Consider the following 23,984-nt stretch of genomic DNA (forward strand, 5'->3'; position numbering starts at 1 on the left):
GACATGGAGAAAGAACGGGAGAGCAGCTGCTTTCAAAACCCACATCCTTTAATAGCTGCCCTTTGCGACACTCTTTAAAGTAATAAATTTGTTGGCAAATTATGATGAAAATAAAAAGAGGTAAAACAGGGTCTGAAGCTGCACCGGGAAAGGAATGGGAGGCCACACAGCCCTTACACACTTGTTCTCCAGGGAACTAAGAGTTCCGGCCCCATATCCGTGGCCTGGCCCCAGGCTTCACCTTCTTCCTTTATTAGAAGCTATGTTTTCTCTGACCCAAGCTGTTTGTGCCGCAAAAGTGAAATGGAGCATTAAGGCCTTTATTTAGATCCTGGAGGTAGAGCACACACAGAAAGGAAAATCTAGGAAAAATTCAATTCGCTTCAATTAATTGAGATAAGCATTTATTTTGTGTTTAAATTGACCCTGTAATTGTTTCTACTCTCATCCTCCCGAGGTATGTGGAAACAGAACCTCCAGGGCTAGTCCATTTACGGCAAGAGAGAAGTCGGTGTGGCTCAGATGCCCCATATCATTCACCCATGCCGGACACACAATTGATTCTCGTGCAGAGGCCAGCCATATGGATTGATTTAGCAGCGTTTTGCCAGCTGCAGAGAGACAGGACTTGAGTGATCCTGTATAAATTACTTAACTCTATCACAAAGAGGGGGAAAAAATATTTCCTTGCACAGCAGTAGCAATTAATGTTCAACATGTTTATGGAGTTTAATAATATACAGCCCAGCACCCATCTCTGTGTGCAACGCCATTATGCAGAGAGACAGACCTAGGTGGTATGCTCTAGTATACATGACACGGATGACTAGTTCATCAATAACAGAGCCTGGCCTTATTTCAGCACACAAAGCAGACGTCTTGGAATATATGGCCCATATAGACAGGACTTCCTTCTCCTCAGTTACATGTCATAATTGATAGTGCTGACCTTCTAGCAAAACTGAAAAAGCAGCTTACAATTAACAGGCTCCGTCTTCTTTGAGTATCTGCACACATTAGTGCAGTGGTTCTCAACCTTCCTAATGCTGTGACCCTTTCATACAGTTCCTCATGTGGTGGTGACCCCCAACCAGAGAACTGTTTTCGTTGCTACTTCATAACTGTAATTTTGCTACTGTTAGGAACAGTAATATAAATATCTGATATTCAGGATAACTGATATGTGACCCCTGTGAAAGGGTCATTTGACCCCTAAAAGAGTGACGACCCACAGATTGAGAACCACTGCATTAGGGGCTGTGCAAAGTTTGGACAAGTTGGGTGAAATGGAAGGAGATCAGGGGTAGGCTTTTCCTGGGAAGGGCTTGCCAGTGGAATCGCTCACGGCATCTGTCCCCCGTTTCATTCCAGACTTGTGCAGGGAAGAACTCAGTGAGTGAGCCCACAGGGGCTTAGAAAGAGCTCGCTCAGTGTCAGGTGCTATTGTGGGCGCCAGAGAAAGAGCAGATGATAAGAGAGAGAATATTGATAGATGTAGGAAGAGATCGAGAAACGCCTTTTAAGTGCTGGTAAGTGGCGTGCTGAAGGCAAATCGAGTGCTCTCGAATCTACGTATTTTTGCATGCCAAGTATAGATGTTAACAATGGGAAAGAATCTGCACTCAACACCCACGTGATTCAGTAATCACCAGTGTAAGCAAGACTTGTTACTCCTATGCCTAAAGACACCTCTTTGCTGTTGTTGTTATTGAAGATAGAATCTCACCATATGGCTCAGGATGGCCTCAAATTTTTGATTCTCCTTCCTCTGCCTCCTGAGTGCTGAAATTAGAGCCAAGGGGTACCACACCTGACTCCCCCAATTTTAAAATATACATGTGAATTCTGAATGTAGATGGTCATTATTCTCAATTGAATCATCTTTAAGAGTTCTTAAAATAATTATTATGTAACTTATAAAGCTCAAATTAATACAAAAAAAAAGGCACTTTGCTTGGTGCTTAGAAACAAGCATGAAAATTGTTGTTTATGTGTATCCTCTATGTTTACAAATATGTAGGAATATTTTAGACGTGTCAGAAAACAATTATAGTTTAAAACAATGCTGGCACACATGAGAATCACCCAAGTAACACAATGCATATGCACAGATTAAACTCTTCAGGGATTGTAATATCTGCTTAATATTTTATTCTTGTGACATATTTATCCTTGTAGTATGACAGAAGTAATGCTGTCTATTGAAAGACATTTAAATTTAGAGTTAAGGTGCTATCCAAATAATTTAATCCCCTGAAAGGATCCTTTAAGCTTAAATACCTAACTGAAATGGAAGTCTTTCCCACATGAAGTGTATAAAATCCACTGATTTTTCAGCAGTTGTAGACATTGCTATTACCCACTTTCGCACAAATAATCTTCCAACCATGCCCCTCTCTTCTCAGCCCCTCTGAGATACTAAAGCGGCATGGTTCTCTTCATTAAGAAAGCTTGGGTAATTATCTGCAGTAACCATCTTTTTCTATACCCCCATAATGCCTCTCTGGCTCCTGTGAGTCCCAGTGTTCTTCTGGCATGAAGAATGAGAAGGTGTGCACATTCACTGGCAATGGACACTATTCATCCATGAGGATGTGATCTACAAGTCACCATCATCGGCTGTGTTGGCCACAGTCAAGTAAACAATCATAAGCAACCACACTCATAGAACCCCCCAGCAGGAGAATGGATGCAGGGCAGAAATCCAGGGGGAAACCATAGCATTTTTATCCTTGTTTTTCTGCTTCAGGCATCATCTTTGGCAGCAGAAGTCCCAGTCATCTGCACTTTGACCCCACTTGGGTCCAGCTTCTCTTTGGATGCCTCAGTGCATCCAGAATAAATTCTGGTTGAAGGAACAAGTGAATGCATTTGACACATCAAGCAGTTTTCTTTCCCATCTCTCCTTTACAGTCACATTGGGCTGATTGCCCTAAGAACGCTTTCGTCACAGGGAGACTGATGTCCACAGGCTATGCCATTACGTTGATTTCCAGTCAGGTGTAGCCATTGGAAGCCCCCAGTAGGAGGACGGATGAAGGGCCGAGAGCCAGGGGAAACCATAGCATTTTTCTCATTTTTCTGCCTTAGGCATCATCTTTGGCAGCAGAAGTTCCAGCCCTCTGCGCTTTGATCCTGCTTGGGTCCAACTTCTCTTTGGATTCCCAGTACTATGATTACAACAATTCTACCACCTTCCTAGATTGCTAGCAACCAACATTCTACTCTTCCTCTCCCCAGATTGCCTTCATCATCCCGTGGTTGGGCTCTCTGCTCTCTGAATCACCTTTGCAATTAGATCACATCATCAAATCTTCTGCTTTCAATACGGAGGAGCTTCTGCTCTTTCTTTTCTCAAAGAGGCACTAATGACCAAGCTCCCTTATTCTGCACCTGGGAAACAGATACATCAAGGCATCCCACCTGCTTTCAAACAGCTCTAACTCTAGTGAAGAGATCACTTGAAGATTGGTAGCAAGAGCGGAGCAAACATGAGGCCAGGGAACTATGCACTTCCGGGCCTGGCCCTTCACCTGGGTCTGGAAGTCAGGGAGGGTTTCCTGGAGGAGACAGCAGTAGAGCTGAATGAACCTGGTAAAGGATGCTGAAAGAGCCTTAGAGAGAGGGGACTGCATGGGTGGCTGCATGGAAGCATTAGCCTGGATGCCTGGTGTTCTGGGGTTGGTGCCAAGGTGGAAAATGATGGGGCAGGAGGTAGGGAAGCAGGGCAGCATCTCAGGGCCATGGTACATAAGGCCAGGATGGCAAAGCAGGTCAGACACATAAGCCAGTAAGGGGTGAAGCCTCTTCAGTGTGCAATTAGGAGAAATTAATGACTTTTAAATCAGTGGAATAACGTGGCTACATTCTCAATTTGTAATTTAGATAGATCTCTTGAGCCAGACCATAGTAAATGGTAACTCTACAAAAGACAGGATAGGAGAAAGGGACAAAAGATTTACTTGTAACAGATCATACTAATAACTCAGTCCAGCTTACCAGTACTGAGCTCTTGGTGTCCAGCCACCAGCTCTCCTGGTGGGAAGGGAAGTGTGAAATTACGAGGGGTACACCATAGCCACTCTACATATTTGTGGCTGTCTTCAGCATTTACCATGCAAGTTTCTTGAAACCTAGTGAGTGGACATTTGTATCCCCATGTTTTCAGAATGCAATAGTGAGTTACAGAAGGTATTAGGATATACCCAAAGTCATATATAAAGATTTGAGTGAATTCAGCCTTCCAACTGCTGAACTTAAGGTGATTGGCGGCCCCTCATGATGTAATAGGATAAATTAAAGTCCTTGAAAGTTAAATAGTTAGTATCGAAAGAAACAATGGGGAAAGTCCTGCATATACACTAGGCTATTTTGGGATTCATGTGTGTCCTCCACATGCATGTCAGGAGGTTATTCATATGTTTTTGTTTGGTTTATGTTTTACTACCCCCAAGAAGGATTCTAGTTCTTTAAAGAGTAGACAAATAATCATAGGTAATTGATTCAATTCTCAGGATTGAGTCTGTGAAGACCACAGGTTGCAGAGAACAGGTTCTCAATGGGTATATTCATTATGGTGTGTCCTTCAAATGCCAATCAATGTAGCAGGGGTATAAGAATGGAAGGTAGAGTACCAAGGAAAGTCATCCTACCAGAAGAAGACTATGCAGGATGTCAGGCCAGAAAGGTAGCTCAGCAGGTAAATGCACTTGCCATGTAAGCCTGACAGCCTAAGTCCGATCTACAAAATCCAGGGTGGAAGGGAAATACTCACTTCTAAATGTTGGCTTTTGACCTTCACACACGCATCAAGAAACTCTCATATAAACAACACATACAATAATAAAAAATAATAATTCAAAAAAAGAATATTCACCTGGTGGTGGTGGCGGCGGCGGCGGCGGCAGCGGCGGCAGCGGCGGCGGCACACACCTTTAATTCCAGTACTTAGCTCCGGAGGCAGAGGCAGGTGCATCTGTGAGTTTGAGGCCAACCTGGTCTACAAATTGAGTTCCAGGACAGCCAAGGGCTATACAGAGAAACCCTGTCTTGAAAAAAAAATTAAAAAATAATGAAAAAAAGAATATTCAGGAAGTCTTAAAAAATGATAAAAAAAAAAAAAAACACTTTGTTCTCTTCTAACTAATGTACTTACAGTCCCAAGTGAAGTCTCTTTCAACTAATGAGAATTCTTCAAGCTGAGAAAACTGTCCCTTCAAACTCCATCAAGGAGAGTGATGGACCAGTTCGTCAAATTCACTCTTCAGAGGACCAGCCACAGGCCTTCCCAGCTTTCTGGACTATTCTTGACTCCTGCGGTACCATCCCCTCCCAACAAAATACTGACAACGCATGGTGAAGCAGCATCCCCACTCCCAAGGGTTAAAAGGACTTCGAGGAGGCAGAAAATCCCATTGTGCCACACCTGAGATTCCCCTCAGAAGCTCCCCTGCTCACTGCTGTCTTCTCTTTCCTAAGACAGCTACCACCACCACCACCCCCCACCAAGCCCTAAGCAAAGACCTTGGCATGCTCAGCACCTCCTGGGTGAGAGCCAGGAAGAGCCAGTGACTGACAGGCTTATCTGCCCCCTATCAACTGCTCTCAGCAATAGAGCTTCATTTAGGCAGCCATGATTCTGTCCACAGTTCAGAATGCCTCTTTTATGGGTATGCATTCAGACTTCACATCTTCGTCATAAATCAATCAACTTACTATCATTGCAGAGAGGAAATAGATGCTGTGATGCTTCCAGAATGATATCACTTGCCTCTGGACCACACATGCCATAATATAATAAGATTCCAATCAACTGTAAGTACAGCAATCTTTTCTTGTTTTTTTGTGTTCTCTCTGTGTCTCTCTCTGTGTGTCTCTCTCTATATATGCCTCTTTCTGTCTCTTTCTGTCTCTGTCTCTGTCTCTCTCTCCCCACCCTCTCTTGCTCTCTCTCTCTCTCTCTCTCTCTCTCTCTTTCTCTCTCTCTCCCCCCCCGCCCCATCTGTCTCTCTGTCTCTCTGTCTCCAGAATGTCACTATGTAATCCTGGGTGGCCTTGAACTTCATACGTAGACCAGGCTGGCCTCAGATTCGTGGAGATCAACCTTCCTCAGCCTCCTGAGTGCTAGGATTAAAGACGTGCCCAGCACAACCTTTGCTATCTTATTCACTGCTGTCTCTCTAACATCTGATACATTCTCTGACTAGAACTGGAACTCAATAAATGATAGTACTTAATATTTACTGACATGGAGTACGCCATTCTTATGAGTTATAGGCCATGCACACACAAGCTCGTTTCATCCTCCCAGTTGCCCTATGTTATGATATCCATTATAAAATACAGAATCCAGACTTAGTTCCAGCTGCAGGTACTGACTCTCTCTTCCAACAAATACCGATAACTCATTATTGATAAATAGTAATAATGTATGGTAATGTATGGTATACAGTATTTCTATAAATTGCCCTACAACACATAGAACACATAGACTTTGGGATCCAAACTCAGGCAGTCTGGCCCAATAGTTAGTGCTCATCTGCATTAGGCTCTACTACCTTCAGGTGATTACATGGTTGGGTGTCTGGTCTGGTATGAAGATTGTGCCTATCTTCCTGATTTCTGGTGCTTCCTCATGTTGAATCTGAAGAGGTTAAGGGTGCAGATTCAATACTGCATTCTGTCCAGGTACAAGCCCATCTTCAAAGGAATTTTACTCTCTTGCTTTCTCGGTAGCTTTCACCATGGGAATAAAGAGCTTTCTTTTGCCCAGGCGCTTTACTTTTTCTTGTCTGAACCTGCAGTTTGCTCTGTCTCCAGGTCCCCTGGCTATGCACAGTTCTTGTACGTTTTCTGAAATAAAACAAGGATGCTACATGGTAATCTGTTACCTTCCGCAAAGCTAGCATTGGCTTTGAAGGTGGGCATACATTTCACAAGTCTCCTGGTAATTGGGTTCAAGGGGGATTCTGATGGAAAAGAAAATCTCTTTGGATAATGAAACTTCCTCCTTTCCAAATATCTCTTCTTAATTCTCATCTGGTAAACCAGAGGGGAAAAACTAAGTGTTCTCAACTTGGGCTGAATTTTACACTACGAGTTTTCTATATTGGGAATGCCATGGCCTTTAAATTCGTGAGTGTGTCTTGTAATGGTTACCCAGGTAATTTTAGCCTCTCCAGAACATTCACCTTCTGATCCAGATTTAAAAGAGATGATACTACTAAAAGGCTGCTTTAAACTTGAAAGCAGACACCCGACACTCGGAGGAAATGCTTATGAGGAAGAAAGATGATTTTTGACCTATATAGGATCGTGTGGGATTAAAGTAGTTACTACCCTTCAAGAGCCCTTATAAATAGAAAACGTTTTTAGAACTGAAGAGAAAATTCAGAGACACCATGCTTCCTGAATCCTGGACACTTCCCTTTGTTTTCTGGCAAAGTCACACTATACCAAGCATCATGCTTATAATTTCAGCTTGATCTCATAAGATCTCAATGAGAAAGAGCCAGTTAGAGCCCAAATAACCCAGGTAGAAGCTTCCAGAGGCCACCTTCTTGTAGAATGGTGGTAGATGTCTGAACCTGGAAAGAGCATGCAAAGAACAGATCAGTTCCACCTCTAAGATCTTCTGCTTCCTGTGTCTCCATCCACTTCTTAAGACCCGGACACAGCAGTCCTGAACCCATCTGCCTGTATTCCACTATGACCTTCCCAAGTCCAAATCCAAGGGAACCTATCCATGGAATAGTGTGTTAGGTACTCTTCTTTCACTGATTACAAACAGCGTAATGATCTTGAGGTCCACCCTAGTGATGGCGTGTGTCACCACTGTTTTTTCTCATTATCCAGTGACATCCGACTGTCTGGGTTGCCACATTCTGCTCAATTGATCCCCAAATGATGGGCATTTGAGCTGTTTCCTATGTCTGACTAGTATGAATAGCATTGCCATAAACATCTGAACATGAGTTTCTATGCAGAAAAGTTTTCACTTCTCTTGGGCAGGTGATAACCTTGGGAATTGCTAGGTCACTTAGCAATGCTGTGTTTAACATTTTGAGGACCCGTCAGACTGTCTTCCCAAAGTGGCTGCACCGTTTTACATTCCCATTCAGACACATACTGGGGTTCCAGTGTCTCTGCATCCCGACACCTGCTAATGTCTGTCGTCATATAGCTATGCTGCAGGCGTGAAGTGTTAGTTGTGATTTCTGATTTGCATTTTTTCCTAATGCTAATGATGCAGGGCATCCCTTCAGCTGTTTGTTTGTCGTTTTCATATCCTCTTCGCAGAAATATCTTTTCAGGTTCTTTTCTCTTCTTATCTGGGTTGTTAGTCTTTTGAAATACTGAGTTGTAAGAAGCTTTCCCACATTCTGAATGTTCATCTCTCAGCAGACACGTGATTTGCAAATGTCTTCCTCCATGGTCTATTTGCCAGCTCATATTCTTAAAGGTATCATCAGCAAATAAATGTTGTTGTTGTTGTTGCACATTTATTTACTAATTTTATGCATATGGGCTGGTACATGCACATCACAGCAAGCAAATGGGAGTCAACTTGCAGGAGTCCTTCCTCCATGTGAGCTCTAGGAATCGAACTCGGGTCATCAGACTTGACAGACTTGACAGACTTTACCTGCTGAGCCATCTTATCAGCTACAACCTAAAAGTTTTTCATTTTGATGAAGTCTAACTTTAGTAAAGGAACAATTGTTATTCCTTGTGTTTTTAGTGTCATAGTTAAGAAGCTATTCCCTAACTGGACACCATGAATATATTCTTATGATGTGTTTTTTTTTTCTGAGAACTTTACTGTGCTAGATTTTCCACTGGTAGATCAATTCTGAGTGTGGTACAATTTAATTCCTTGCAGATGGGTACCCAGTTATACCAGCACCACTTGTTGAAATGACACTTCTTGTTCCTTATTGAATGGTTTGGACATCTTTGTTGCAAGTCAGTAGTAGTAGACGTAAGGATGAGCGTGCTTCCTAAATTCTCTTCCTGAATCCCCACAGCTCTCCCTATCATAGTGCCAGACTGCCTTGGGGACTGGAGCTTTGTAATGATTTTGACGTGAGTCTTGAAACTTTGTTCTACTCCAGATATACGATACTATACGGACATTAATAAACAGATACACAGAGAAAGGAACACACATCACTAAATCTTGTTATTTAATGTGTTCATAAAGCACATATATTTTAGATAACAAGTTAGGAAAGCTATTTTAACAGTTATATCCTAATACCATTATCTTTCATAATTCACTAAATCTTGTTATTTAATGTGTTCACAAAGCACATATATTTTAGATAACAAGTTAGGAAAGCTATTTTAACAATTATATCTTAATATCATTATCTTTCGTAATTCCATTTCCACGTAAAACTTTGGGGGAAGGTTGCATTAAAAATACCTTCCCTCGAGGCCTAACCCTCTATAAGGAGGGAATAGAGGTAGGATGGGGGGAAGTGGGCGGGGGAGCAGAAGAAAAGGAGGGAGGGAAGCAGGGCTTGGTATGTAAAAGGAAAGAAAAAATGTTTTAAATAAAAAAAATTATAAAGAAAAAACCTTCCTTCAACTCCACTTTTTATTCTATAGCCGTAGTCCTACCGCTTCTCAATTGAATCCCATCCACTCCTCCAGTCCCACTGAGTAAAATTCTCTCTCCCACCCGCTGACCCTCCACTCCACTTTCTATACATTTGACTAATCTCACCAATTTCTCTCTGTTCTTTTGTTTGTTTGGTTTGGTTTTTGTTTTTTAGGAGGCAGAGCCAGGTGGATCTCTGTAAGTTCAAGGCCAGCCTGGTCTACAGAGTGAGATCCAGGACAGGCACCAAAATGACATGGAGAAACCCTGTCTCGAAAAACCAAATAATAATAATAATAATAATAATAATAATAATAATAATTAAAAAATAATAAAAAAATTAAAAATATCTATATCTAGATTAGAGATCAGAGAAAATGAAGGGGCTTGAAGCTTATGATTTTGCTTTCCTTTTTTGTTTCACCATTAAGTTAGAAAGACAGAAAGAACACTGAATCCAGTCCTGGCTAGAGTAAGTCAAAAGTTAGCTAACAATCTTCCCTTCTAGAATGCCTTCCAAATAGTTTGACTGAGAACATCACAGAACCAGTGGATATAAAGAACAGGTGATCCCATACATGCATGTGCGCACACGCGCACACACAGACACAGACACAGACACACAGAGCTACCACCTTATATTCAAATAATCCAAAGGCTAAAAATGGAAAAATTATTTTAAAGCAAAATTATATTTTACTTTCAATTCTTTATAGCCCCTCAAATTCCATATTTAATATGGAACATGGGTCACATAGTTGGGTGTGATGAGAAATGGGACTTCTTAAGGTAGGAATTCCTTAAGCCCGTGGAAGGCTTTAAACCCTTAGAACCAGGACATAAATGAAATGACTGGGAAAAGGCATAAAATAATGGCCAGCAACTGAAACCAGCCCTGCTCTGAAGAAATGGTGTGTGCCTGCTCCTGAGAAAGGCACACTTGTCACTCAGCACTAGGTCACCACAGTCAGGTCCTGAGCAAAGGGTTCCAGCCCAACCAGACAGTCCCTGACAAATGTAGAAGCCAAGCTTCTCATGCAAAAAACTTCAATTTTCAAATGTCGACAACTGCAATCAATAGATTTAACAGTCTTCAGGCCACAAGCAAAACTGGACTACTCCGGGTTGCTGGAAACTATGGTACTGAGAAAGAATTCATACCCAGGACTGAAATGTAAAGAATTTACCTCAGGGTAGATGAGGACATGCAAGGTCTCTGACATGAGTTGGGACGCTGGGCAGGCATGCATACTATAAATGACTTAAACCTTTATTTATAGTCCCAGGATTGGGTTCCCGGTGAATATTATAGAATCATTTGAAGAATAATTAGTTCGATAATGAGTGTGCAGGTGAGAAGCATCTGTTTTGCCCCTGGGCTCAGGGTCACTGTCTCTGCCACGTGAAGAGTCAGCAATAATTAGAAGAACCCATAGTGCCAAACTAAATTAAAATCTCTCAAACCGTTATTCACTGTATGATATAATTCTGTTTCGTGTTCCCAGGATGAGGAAACTCAAATTAAGTCTCTATTCATTACAAAAATAGGCTAACTAATTTAAGGCTATGAGCTATCTGTTTGTCGATGGTATTGAATGGTTTCTATCTACTGTTAGCAGATCATTCTGCATTAAAATAAATGGCCGCTGATTATGTGCCAATGGTTTATTTAACAGCACTCAATTCTACTGAGCTCTGAAAATGTAATGGGTCTCAGTGGACCCTCTTGCCTGCTATTTTTCTGGAAATAAAATATTGATGTAATTGGATTTCCCACCCACATTGATCCGTGAATGTACAAATGGGGATCAGTTTAAGCAAAAATGTTAAGAATTGAAGAAATGGTGATAATCATTGAATAAAGATATCCATTTCAGACACCTGGGTTTGTTCAATTAAGCTACCCTGAGAGCCATGGAAATTTCTGAATGGGGTTTCTGAAGTTCTGAGATTGTTGTGTCCAGACAAAGGCTATAAAAGAAAACAAAATTTACAACCGGACATTGAAAAGCAAAGAGAAAGAGCTTTCAGAACCCCTCATGGACCACAGCCTTGCAGAACCAAGCTGAACAGGTTGTTTCTGTCAACTCAATGAGGGGAAAAAAAATGCCACAAAACCCGTTTCTCAACATCATTTAGAAGAAAAAAACAAAACGGTTTATTAATTGCACCCTCCACTTTTCAAGCTGGCATTTCACTGCAGTGTGGGCATAGCTTTGATCACACCCTGCAAGCATCTCATCACAGTGATGCGCGATGGTGTCAGCAAGACCACAGGGTTGAGCTCTTAATAGGATGCGGTCACTCTGCTGCAAGCTCTTTGGTCTCTCTCTCAGGTCTTCTCTGTTCTCTTTCCGTCACCGCCTTCTGCACTAATCCTGTTAGTAGACTGATCTTGCCTGGTGTTTTAAATGCCTCCTCAGTTCCAGTCCAACTTAAGCAACCAAATGGTCTCTTTCATCAGCATTCAAAAGGCAGCATTAGCAACAGTCATAAAGAGAACACAAATCCCTACTGGATTTTTCCCATTATTTCTAAAACAAGATAGGCAAGTCTTGGATATATTCAAGTTCTCAGCATTTGGATAATAATATTTTTTTTTCTCTTAAACAAAAACCACACCCCTAAGAAGTGGGGATTGGTTAAATGGCACCACTCTAAGATTATCTCAAGGTCTGCCTCCTTCTCTACCATTAAACAAAACAAAAATGTCTCTTTTCCTTCAATCCTCTTATATGAACAAATATTCCTGGTAGAGTCGTATTCCTAAATGATATGACTAGTGGCTTGCAAATTACATTGTATTGGATCATGATAGGACATACCTGTAAGATCAGTAGTTGGGAGATAGAGGCAGGAAGATCAAGATTCAAAACACACTTTGCTGGAGGTTGAGTTCAAAGATAGCCTGAGCTACATGAGAAAGGAAGAAAAAAAGAAAGGAAGAAAGAAAGAAGGGAGAGGGGAAGGGAGAGAGGGAGGGGGGAGTAGAGGAGAAAACAGGAGAAAATATTTTAGGTACACCAGAGATCCCATAGTTTAAAGAACTTAGTTATGAATCTTTTTGTAAAGTAAATAATGATTTTTTTCTGTGAGTGTTTCTTTAAGTCAATACACTAAAAATGTATACCTTCATCTCTTCCTGACAGATAAGATATAATCAACAAAACAAGAGCCATAGGCAAAAGAACCTAAGTTTTCGTCTACCTCTGGTTTTAGATCTTCAAGATGGCACTGGTAAATTTCTGACTTTCCCTGGACATGAGTTGTCCCACTCTAATTCTTAGAATGTCTTATTTAATTACTCAAAAACTGAACAAAAGTGATGATTATGGCCCTGCCTTGATGAGTCTTTGTACACTCTGGTAGTGTCTTGATGCTATACATTATAGTTGTTGTCCATAATAATTATGCTCATGATGTAAAATAGAGTAGTGTGTGTGTGTGTGGTCAATAAAGCAACCTACAAGGAATTTCAAATTGCTACCCAGTCCTTCAAGCACCACTGTGAATAACATTCTCAGTTTAATCAGAGTGATCAGGGTCACTCTTCTGTCCCCCAACATGGCTTTGAAATGTCTTATCAAATATCCATTCAGGAGAGGATTCTCCCTGAAAGTACTCTGAGAATTTGAACACCCACATGAGCAAGCCTCTGCTGTGTTATTAAGGTAGTATGTGAAGGAGTCCTATGTGTATCTTGGGGCAAATTAAGGAAAGTTTAGCTTCATGTTTTTAACATTTTAGTCGTTCATTTCCTTTGCCTCTAGAGAATCGTATGTACATTTTCTATAATAAAGTAGTAACTGGTAAATATTTTAGATTTTTATTTTTCCCTCTTGATCCGTGGAGAAACGGGAGTGTGGTGGGCATACAGGCATCCAAATGGTTGCCAGGTAGATGGGGGGCGTTTATACAAATTAAAACACCAAGGATCTAATATTAGTATTAACAGGCGAGCTGAATTTATTCCTCCAATTGTATGACTGGAAAGAAAAATGTAGCAACACCTTGTAAAAATCTGAATCGAGGCTGTGTTAGGGCATTGTTAGGGCATCTTTTGAATCCATTTAATGGGAGAAGAATGGCTAGTTAAAGAAATCTAAAATTAGTTTCTTACACCAGGCCTCTCAACAACGTGGTTAAAGCAGGCGCGCAGGCGGCCCCACCTTGCCGGCTAAGCTGCTCTTCTGAGACCTTATATAACCCGCTAGGACTTACTGGAACCTTCCGCATCTCTTTAATCCACAATCAAAAAGAGGACTGAGCTTACGTTCCCAAGCCTAGAGAACACAAAGGATGAGTTACAGGCTGTAATCTGAAACTAAGCAGTAGGTAAAACATATGATCTGGCAGAATATGGATTGTCACCACATCAAAGAACTGAGCACATGGAATCTAGATGGGCATTTAAATAAGCCACTGGTGGTCTTGTTCACATCAGTCTCTTGTATTTGTACATCACTGATCCATTCCCCACCCCCACCCCCCAGGCCTTGATCATTCTAAATTCATGGGCAAAAGTCAAAGTGAAGGCATGAGACTGATTTTATTCAACCACCAAATTGGCCTCAGCCTCACCCAGGCCCTGTTCCTGGGACAGACCCTGCCCTGAAGGCGGTATTCATGCCACAGTGTACACGACCACTATTTCCACAGCATCTTTTAGACTTCTCTCCCCTATGACAGTCTCGGCAGTTATAAAGCTTTTGGTGGGATTGTCTGTAAGACGCCTCCACAGACAGAGGAAGAACTCAGTTCTGAGTCACGGTGGTGGCTGACAGTAAGTGCTGAAACTCAGACTAGAATCCTTCTAGAAAGGATTGCCAAGTACCAGTTTGGCCGCATGGCTTATTAAATCTCTGAAATTATGGGATTCTACTACTTCCTTATAGCACCCCAAAATGCCTCCCCTGTAATATCCAGCACTACCTGGATCAAATAGTATGCATTAAGTTAATACTATCTGAATGCTTCAGACTATGCTGAAAGCTCTCGGGCGCCATCCTCTTTGCTATGGATGACTCAGAGTCCCACCGGGTAGAGCCTCAAGCCTTTCCTCATAGGCAATCCTGTTCAGTGACGAAACTGGCAACCTCTCCGCTCAAGAGCGAGGCAGCAGACACCATATTTAGAGGACACGTGGCTCTATTACTTTGGCTCAATTAATCCAGCTCCATGACCTCTCCCCACTCACCTTTGGGCCCTCCCTGTTGTCTGTTCCTCCTACTTCTGACTGACATGATGCACACTTTCTTCTATTCAGTCTTAGTGTTAGCAGTCATAATGCTGTCTGCTTATCCACTTTTGTTTACACACACACACACACACACACACATACATACATGCACACACAACATACACACACAGAGACACACACACATACTGAAATGAAAAACAAAAAACAAAGAGACAGTGGTAGATTCTCTTTCAGAGCCCCTTATTCTAATTCTCCTAGCAATTCTACTGGCTATGAATTAGCATCAGTCTCATTTTGCAGATTAGAAAATGGGGATTCAAGACAATTAAGGACCCAGTCAAGGTCATATAAGTTAATAAAACATAGGACAAGGCTATAAAGCAATTCCAAGTCTAAAGCCCTATTCAAACTGAGATTCCAAAAATGCTTAACATCCACTGAAAGCGGAAGCAACTCCTTCCAGAACAAGGTCCCATTAGGGTGGTATTTTCAGAGCATATTTGAATAAGATTGGAATAGCTTATTGTAGTATTTAATAATTAATTGCTTTAGGTATATGAAGAATGACTTTTTTCTTAATGAAAATCTTCAGGATGATATTATAATGTTAATATTCTCAGAAAGTGCTCTCAGGTGACATGGACATCAATGGTAATAGGGGAAACTATACTCATATTTTTTAGAGATAATTCCTGAAAGCCAAGAGTATTTAAAAGATCCTTCATTGAGGTAAATTTTCATATATGAAAAGTAGCTGCTGGCGGTATCTAAGAACGTAATACATCTCTCCAGGAAAAATGCTGCCTTCAAAAAGGCATTTCAAAGGGTATTCAAAAACGCTGTTTTCTTATATTTGTATAACAAATAAAGGAGCCTTGGGGAAGTAGTGTCTGGCTGTGAGAAGCAAGAGAAGCCAAGAGTGATGGTTTTGCGTTCTTTGGTAAACCCTATTGCTTTACATTGCTCCCATTTAAAGTAAGAAGTCATGGGTGTTGGGTGTAAATTCACAGCTAGAGAGGCTTGCTAAGAATCCCACCGAGAGTGGCTTTCACCAGGCCATGCTCTGCAGGAATCATGTCGTGGAAACAGCCTCAGAGAGAAGAGAAGATGACCACAGGGAAGGTGGCTTTGCTAGTGTTCCCTGCTTACCTCTGCTCTTTTGTTTCACCTTCAGCTGGGCCAACCACATTAAGGGGTGTAAAGTATACAAAACACAATTTTCTATTTTCACCGCACACTTTTGTAGCATCAAGTGTGGTCATATAACCATTCGCCATCCATCTCTACAGCATTCTCAACCTCCCAAACTGAAGCTCGGTCACCATTCAGCACTTAACACTCACACCTCTTTTCCCTTGGTCCCCGATAATAATCGTGATTTTAGATCCTATCTGTATAAATGTGGTTATTTTGATGTCTCATATAAGTGAAATCATACGGTATTTGTCCTTTCCTCATTCTATACTTTTCTGGAATGTTACCCCATATTCTTTTTATTTCCTTCGAAGGAAGTAAAATTCTCTAGTGTGGTGAATTACAGCCCTGATACTGTGAAAAAGCATTTTTTTTTCAGTGCTGAGTTTATATACTTCGTAGTAATGATGCTAATGAGTCAATAACATTTTATCAAATTATCAAGAGTGTATCATTTGGTCTTTTCAGACTTTAAAAGTTAAAAAAAAAAAGCCTGGGAACGTTAATAAGCACCACTGTCACAGAGGGCGAGAGTTGCCACAATCATGCTCGAGAATTGCCTGCAGCTTCAGGAATTGTAGCCACAGGCAGCTGGCATGAGAAGGGACCCAACGGAAGCATCATGTTTATTCTCACAGCCTCGGTAAACTTCTGTAACGTTGTGGTTTGTTTGGTTGGTTTTCCTTGTGGTGGTTCTCAGCAAGAAATACACACACACACACACACACACACACACACACACACACACACACACAGACACGGAAAGAAACTCCCTAGATATGGAAGTGAAGGAGTGTTGGGAGGATGCCTGTGTGCTCCCTGGCCACTCTGCAGCCTGTCTGGGGAAACCCCGGGAGAAGCAAATGGTGGCACCCAGGGGTGCACATGCCCTGGCCTGAAGACCTTTAGGGATTCCTCCTCACCCCTTGTCCTATTCCCACTTCTATCGGAGGTCTCAACTTGTTACTATCTACAAAATTAGCTCGGCCAGGGCTAGGAGCCTGACTCAATACAAAACTCCCAAGGAGAGTTGTCCTGGTGTGCCAGGGTGGCCATAACAATGCACCAAAAATACAGAACCATATTGCCCGGCAGTTCTGGAGTCAGGGTGTCCAAAGCCAAGGTATCGGTGGGCCACACTCCTGAAGAGACTCCTGGGACAGTCTCCTTGCTTCTTCCTGGCTTCCTAAAGAATCTACTGCTTGTCTGCATTCTTTGGCTGACAGCACCTTGCTCTAACCACTGCCTCTACCATCTCCAGGTACTTTCTCCCCACATCTCTAACTTAAGGTATGTTCTTCTTGTAAGTACACCAGTCATATCACACTAGGTCCCTTCTTAACTCAATGTCTAAATCTTAACTTACTATGTCCCAAAGATCCTATTTCCAAATATGATTATGTTCACAGGTACCAGGATTAGGATTTTTCACATAGCTCTTTGTGGGGCATAAGTCAGCCATTAACAAAACTCTACATTCAAAGTCTTGCCTCTTTGGGGACCCAGCCTCCTTGCCTGGATTCTGGCTTGCTGATTTTGATGCTCTTGGCCAATACTCTAATTCAGTTGCTCACTCCTTTCTTTTGTGGGTTTGTTTCTTATCAGATGAAACAGACATCTATATGCTGACCATAACCCGGGACCCTCCTGGTCCTTTAGTGTTGCTCTGACTGATGAGATGTGGAGACTAAGTCATGCAGTTTCAGAAAATAACTTGGACCAGTCCCCACCCATAAGGTCATGTCACCGCCTCTGGTCCACCATCTATCTGGACCAACATCCCTAGAGCCTTTTTTAGACCTCCCTTTATTTCATCCAAAGTTGACCTCTATCACTTGCTACCCTGATGTATTCCAACAAGAGCTCTCACTTTCCAAGACCAGATTCTTCCCATTTGTTTTTGTTTTATGCACTTTATAACCAGCGTGGCATTTGTGATATTGAAGAAATAATCCACAGGCTGTTCTATCTCATGCCGCTGGTGTGCACCTTTAAATAATACTTGCACTTACTTGGACAAGCAATAAGAAAATATTTAACTTTAAGCATCATCATTAATAAAATAATTATACTAGTGGATGGATCAATTATTTAAAAAGTTAATTTCTGCAAAAATCAAAGAAACTGGCTCAAGTTTCCACTAACAAAATATGTAAATGGGAAGTTGCAGCATCTTCTTTTTCTAATTTTGTATCATAAAATGAGTCTATGCTACAAAATATTTGATGGAACTCTTTGTCTTTTTACTTTTCCTTCCATTAATTACCTTCATCTTCCATTTACATGTTTCCCTGGACCTTATTTGAACTCAGACCCACATGGTAACACATGCAGAGCCAATCCAGTCCCACACCTCTCTCTTTCTCAACAACATTGCTTGGTCAGCTTATATAGGCTTTGAGGTCTCCCCGGTCTATAAACAGTTGGGTGTTTTTTGAAGGAGCCACAATTTCCATTCCTTCTGCACAGAGAGATGGCCAGTGATGGAATTAAACAGGCTGACGTTGCCAATATCCTTGTCATCTTATAGCTGCAAAATATCCCGTAGCTCACAATTTACAAAAAGATTAACAGCTTGGCCGTGCTTACAGTCTACAAACATAAACTTAATAACCTCATTAGAACCTTCCAACTGGCCGCGCATCCATGAACCCAAAGAAGAAAGCTCGCCATTTTCCCTGCTACCCGTCCTTCTGGTTGTTGATATGCATGTGTGCATTGCTCTCATCTGCCTTGTGGTCCTCCCTTGTGCAATTCCAAAATGAATCATCCTCATTAAATGGAAAGTAAAACTGACCAGCGCATGCCTATTGCCGGCCAAACTCCGCCAAGTCTCCAGCCACTCTTTCTGCTCCCGGGGCCACCAGAGACCAAATGGACTATTTCCATCCCCTGCCAGGAACACATGCCAGTATTTACTAGTACTTATGCAAAATGATTTTCCAGAATCATTTTTCAAAAGCTGAATGCTCAGTTGACTTATAAAGTCTAAAATGGATTAATAGGAAAGAGATAGACAGTCCCAGATGCACAAGTTATCAATTTTATGCGCAGGATGAGTAAGCCTTACATATTTCAGCTAAGCTGGAATTACAATAACCTCGTTTCTCTCAGGAGAAATGGTGGCTGCCATAAAAATGAAGATGTGCTTTGTTTTACTCGCAAAACAGGAAGTATTCTTGGCTGGATTAAAGTGATTGGCGTGATGGCTTAGAGACACTGCCTGACTGGATTTGTCACCAATGCTAAACCACGTATGTCTACATGAGCGCAGTGGCCAAAGGATGGGAGATGATGTATGTGCTCAATTGTGCTCTTAATTTTTTTTATTCAGACAACATTCACTGAGGATTTAACATCAGTAAGACATCAAACTAGACATTTGGACACGACAATGGAAAGAGTCCCTTCTTGCATGAACTCATAATCTATTCCCCTTACTCTCCTAAACGTATGGCCTTTGAATCCATTGCCTATAAGCAACAGAAACCATCTCTATCTTGCCTACAAATATGGAAATCTTTAGAGGATGAGGAGCAGCTGGCAAGGCAAAGAACAAGAGGATAGAAACCAGATCCCTCGTCGGCTTTGAGGTACTAGGAGAAATATGAACGGCTTTCAGGTGTCTGCTCTGAAATCAGGGTCCTGTGACCCCTTTCCTTCCATGCCATGCTACTTATTAGCATTGTAAATAGTTTGTATTGTACCACACAGTGGTCCCTTTTTCTGCAGAAGGATGGGGTACCTTGCCTGAAAGACTCATCAAGATGGACTAAAAAGGAACAGAAGCAATCTCTTAACGTGAATGGGTGCTAGGAAAGTACTCGTTCCACAGCCCAAGGTATATTTTCCCCCATGGTAAAGCCACTGGATCTTTCCCTCAGAGCTAATCTCACCCTAGGCTTTGAGAGGAAGAGAGAGAAGTTGGTAGTTCAGAGTAATAAACAATAAATAAATAATAAATCACCATTTATTCATTCTTGCCTCAAGACTCAACTTAGCTCTTACTCCAGAGGCCAGTAGCTGGATTCTGCACTGCTACCTAGGACCCAAGTCTAGAAACCATGTATCCATCACCTTGATACCTCAAAAGCCCAGCGCTAACCTGAAGTTAGAAAGGAGTTAGGACCTGGCGTTGGACATGCCACGTGTATCATAAACTACCAGTATTGATGCACATTACATGTCCAATGCCAGGTCCTAACTCCTTTCTCTGCATTGCCCTGACAGTCTGTCTAAGTACTCTAGTCTCCACCAAACTGAGCTGTCTCCCATTCCCGAGTCTGACATCCTTCCTCCCACTGGAATTCTGCTCTTGAATTGGAGCTTTGCAACTGGGTGAGTAAGAAGCAACACTCTGACTCAGGGAAAGCTATGTGCTCTTGTAGTCACTATACCTTGATTAGCGTCAACTACTAATCTGTAAAATGGGTTCAATAATATGTTAATATTAGTTATATTAAATATCATATAGCTCATTAGGTAGTAGAGATTAAATGAGATTAATTTATTGGCATAGTTTGTGCAGATAATAAAATGCTTCCTAATTAATCCTTGGTCCTTTCTTAAAACATGTTTTAGAATTTCACTACTTGTCCCATTCTTGATACATAACTGGCTGAATTTTAGGCTCCTGCTTCCATCAACCACAAAGTCTTGTCTGTTCCTATGCTTTAACTCTCTCTTTCCCACATCTCAGACTGGCTGTAGCAAGTCCAGACCCAGACTCTCTGTCTCTGCTGTGGCCATATTTTTAGCACTGCATCCTACCTCAGTCCCTTCAAACCAAGTGCCCATCACTACAGTTCAGTGAAATCAAGCGTCTACTTTCTCAGGATTCTCCCCCCAGTAGCCTGATAGCCATAAGCAGGAGACTTGACTCTTCTCATTTACCCCTGCCTGTTAGGAAAATTGGGGAAATAGCCGTGTCTACTCCCAGAAAGCCAGTTCTCTCGTGGCCACTCAGTACTCCCCTGATTGTTAATTAAGTTGTGATTTTTTTCCCCCTCTAATGATTTGGCTGAATCCTTAGTTGCCTAAACCCCAGAAATGCTTTCTTCCCTCCTCAGCAAATAGTGTGTTTAAATATATCAATTACCTCCAATGTTCCAGGCCCTGAAGCAAACAGTAGATGGAGCAAGTACGCATGGTGTGATTCTGCATCCTACTAAGGATAGTGAGAAGACCGAATGAATGCGCACACACACACACACACACACACACACGCACACACACACACGGATGGCATGACTAGTTACTGTCTTCCACATTGATTGGTGAATAGTGATACCAGAAGCAGCCTAAAATAAATGAATAAATAAATAGATAGATAGATAGATAGATAGATAGATAAATAGATAAATGAATGAATGAATGAATAAATAAATAAATAAATAAATAAATAAATAAATAAATAAATAAATAAATAAATAAATACTTCTTCTGGTGGTTTGAGTAAAAATGGCCCTGTAGACCCATAGGGAATGGCACTATCAGGAGGTGTGGCCTTGTTGGAGTAGGTGTGGCTTTGTTGGAGGAGGTGTGTCACTAGGGGGTGGGCTTTGAGGTGTCAGATGCTCAAACCTGGCCCAGTGTGTCACTGTCACTTCCTGCTGCCTGAGTATCTGGGTGTAGAACTCTCAGTTACCTCTCCTGCACCATGTCTGCCTGCATGCCACCATGACTCCTACCATGACAATAACAGACTAAACCTCTGAACTATAAGCCAGCCCCAATTAAATAGTGTCTTTAAATGTATCAACTGCCTTCAATGTTCCAGGCCTTGGAATTACATTAATTACATAATTACAATTAAATGTTTTCCATTACAAAAGTTGCCACGGTCATGGTGTCTCTTCACAGCAACAGAAACCCAAACTAAGACACTTTGGAAGAATGGATAATGAAGATACCATTTAGGCTGGGTTCTAGAAAGCCCTCTGTCTATTGATTTTGCAGAGAAATGTATCAGACATAATTTAGATCTCAGTTTTCACTTCCTGTGTGTGAATTAGGTACTAAAGCCTTGCCCAAACTCCAGCAGTCAGCTCTGCACTGGGCTGATGATGAGCAGATTCAATCACTTGCCTGTGATTGGCAGCCTTTCCTCATCATTAGAGCTGTAGACTCATGGTAGACTCATACAGAAGCAAGTAGCTTAAGGGAGCTCGCTCATGTTTCTGAATAATACCTCTTTGTATGCATACTTAACACTTTATTTGCCCATATTCCCAAGATGCACATTCTGTTTCTAGTTTATGGCTTATGAATAACATTGCTATAAGCATGCTTGTACATGCTTTTGGGTAAACCATAGGTACTGTTTTTCTATTGAGTTTATACCTTACAAGTGGAATTGTTGGGTCATAATACACACATACACACACACACACACACACACACACACACACACACACACACACGTTTTGCATATAACTTCTGAATGGTTCTCTTCCTGTGCATGTGTTTTTAAGAGGGTGCTTCTGCTATTCTAGAGAAATGGCATTTCTGCAGGGAGGCTTGACCCTGTGGTACCTAAGACACTGACTGTGCAGAGCTTGGAGCTCAGCCCCTTCCTTGTGTTTGCTCTTTGCACTCAGGAGATGTTTTTATTACCTGCTGGTCAGATGCATCATTAAACAAGAATTTATGCATCTCCCAAAAGCCTGATGGGGATTCCTCAGGGCAGAGAGTATGGTTCCTCACATGCATGCACACTGTTTTAGGAGCCTCCTGATGGCAAGTGAGTGAGGATCCAGGCAGAGAGGCAATCAGAGGGGTGGAGTAAGGTCAGAAAACCAGATGGAGAATCCAAAAGCAGGCCTCCGAGGACAGCCTGGGAAGACATGAGGAGGAAGCAAACCAGTCTTTCCAGTCCTAATTGGTAGCTGTGAGCAACTCACAGTCTCCCAGTACTTGGTGCTAACCACTGCTCTGCCCATGCTGCGCCCAGCATATGTCCCAAAGCAGCAAAGATGATTGGCAGGCACGGCACCAAAGCAGCAGGTATATGCAGCACCCTCTTCAGCCAATACTGCATCTACTTCCACTGCAAGAAGCAGAGTGACTTCAGCTTCAAGAACAAAGAAAATCAGACGCTTGCCGGGGAAAGAGGTGATCTGTCCAAGTCACCTGACCTTAGGGATGCTGAAGCTGTTTAGAATTCTTCCCGGAAGAAACACAGCCCAATGAAGAATTGTTGGTGAAAGGGTACCATGAGAAGGGTGTAGACCACCTGACCAATGCAGTTGCTGTGTATGGACAGACTCTCCCAGCACCCCAGTTCCAGATGCTCCTGACCAAGCTCCCAGCCTTCAGTCCGAGAACTGTGAGTGCTCAGAGCTTGACCTACAATGGTGTGGAAGGAGCCAGATGTCAACACAATAAAACCTCAGTTTAAATTATTCTTTAAATTCTTATCTTGGCCGCTGAGTGGCTCTGGGGCTAATAAGGGCAGACATGATTGTTATGGACTGTCCTGCAAGTGAAATTTACCAGAATCAGTGTTTACTTGGGCTAACTCCACAATCTGTTTGTTTTAATTTTTTCCTAGTGAAAATTGTGTTTTAATAGAGGTTTTCATTTTGTAAATACACCACGAGCTGCCAAAAGAAAAATAAAAACAAGGGGTGAGCTATTAAGAAAGAATTATCGCAGACAGTGAGAAGGAGGAGGCTGGGGCGAATCCTGAGTCCACAAGAGCTGACCTCCAACAGCTCCTTTGTCCCTGTTCTATACTGTGTTGGTGAGGAAGTCACAGACACTGTAGAGAGGAGAAAGGCTGATGGCATTCCTCTTTCCTGGGTCACTACTTCTCTAAGGTGACTGTTAAAAATACCAAACCCAATGGCTAAGTTGCCAAAACCCTTCTCCACGCTGCCAGAACTTAGAAACATCCATGTCTCCTGGTACAGTCCATCAGGAGGCAGCAAAGCCATAGACATGATCCATAAGACACTCACACCCATTAATGCAGAGAACACTTCC

At 41.9% G+C, this 23,984-nt stretch overlaps 1 pseudogene; it reads left to right on the forward strand.

Moving 5' to 3' along the window:
• Window positions 1-22,972: 22,972 nt before the first annotated feature.
• On the forward strand, window positions 22,973-23,397 carry LOC121822148 (mitochondrial import receptor subunit TOM20 homolog pseudogene; annotated as a pseudogene).
• Window positions 23,398-23,984: the final 587 nt, after the last annotated feature.

Source organism: Peromyscus maniculatus, chromosome 13 (genome assembly GCF_049852395.1).
Source record: "Peromyscus maniculatus bairdii isolate BWxNUB_F1_BW_parent chromosome 13, HU_Pman_BW_mat_3.1, whole genome shotgun sequence".
NCBI classification, from domain to species: Eukaryota; Metazoa; Chordata; class Mammalia; order Rodentia; family Cricetidae; genus Peromyscus; species Peromyscus maniculatus.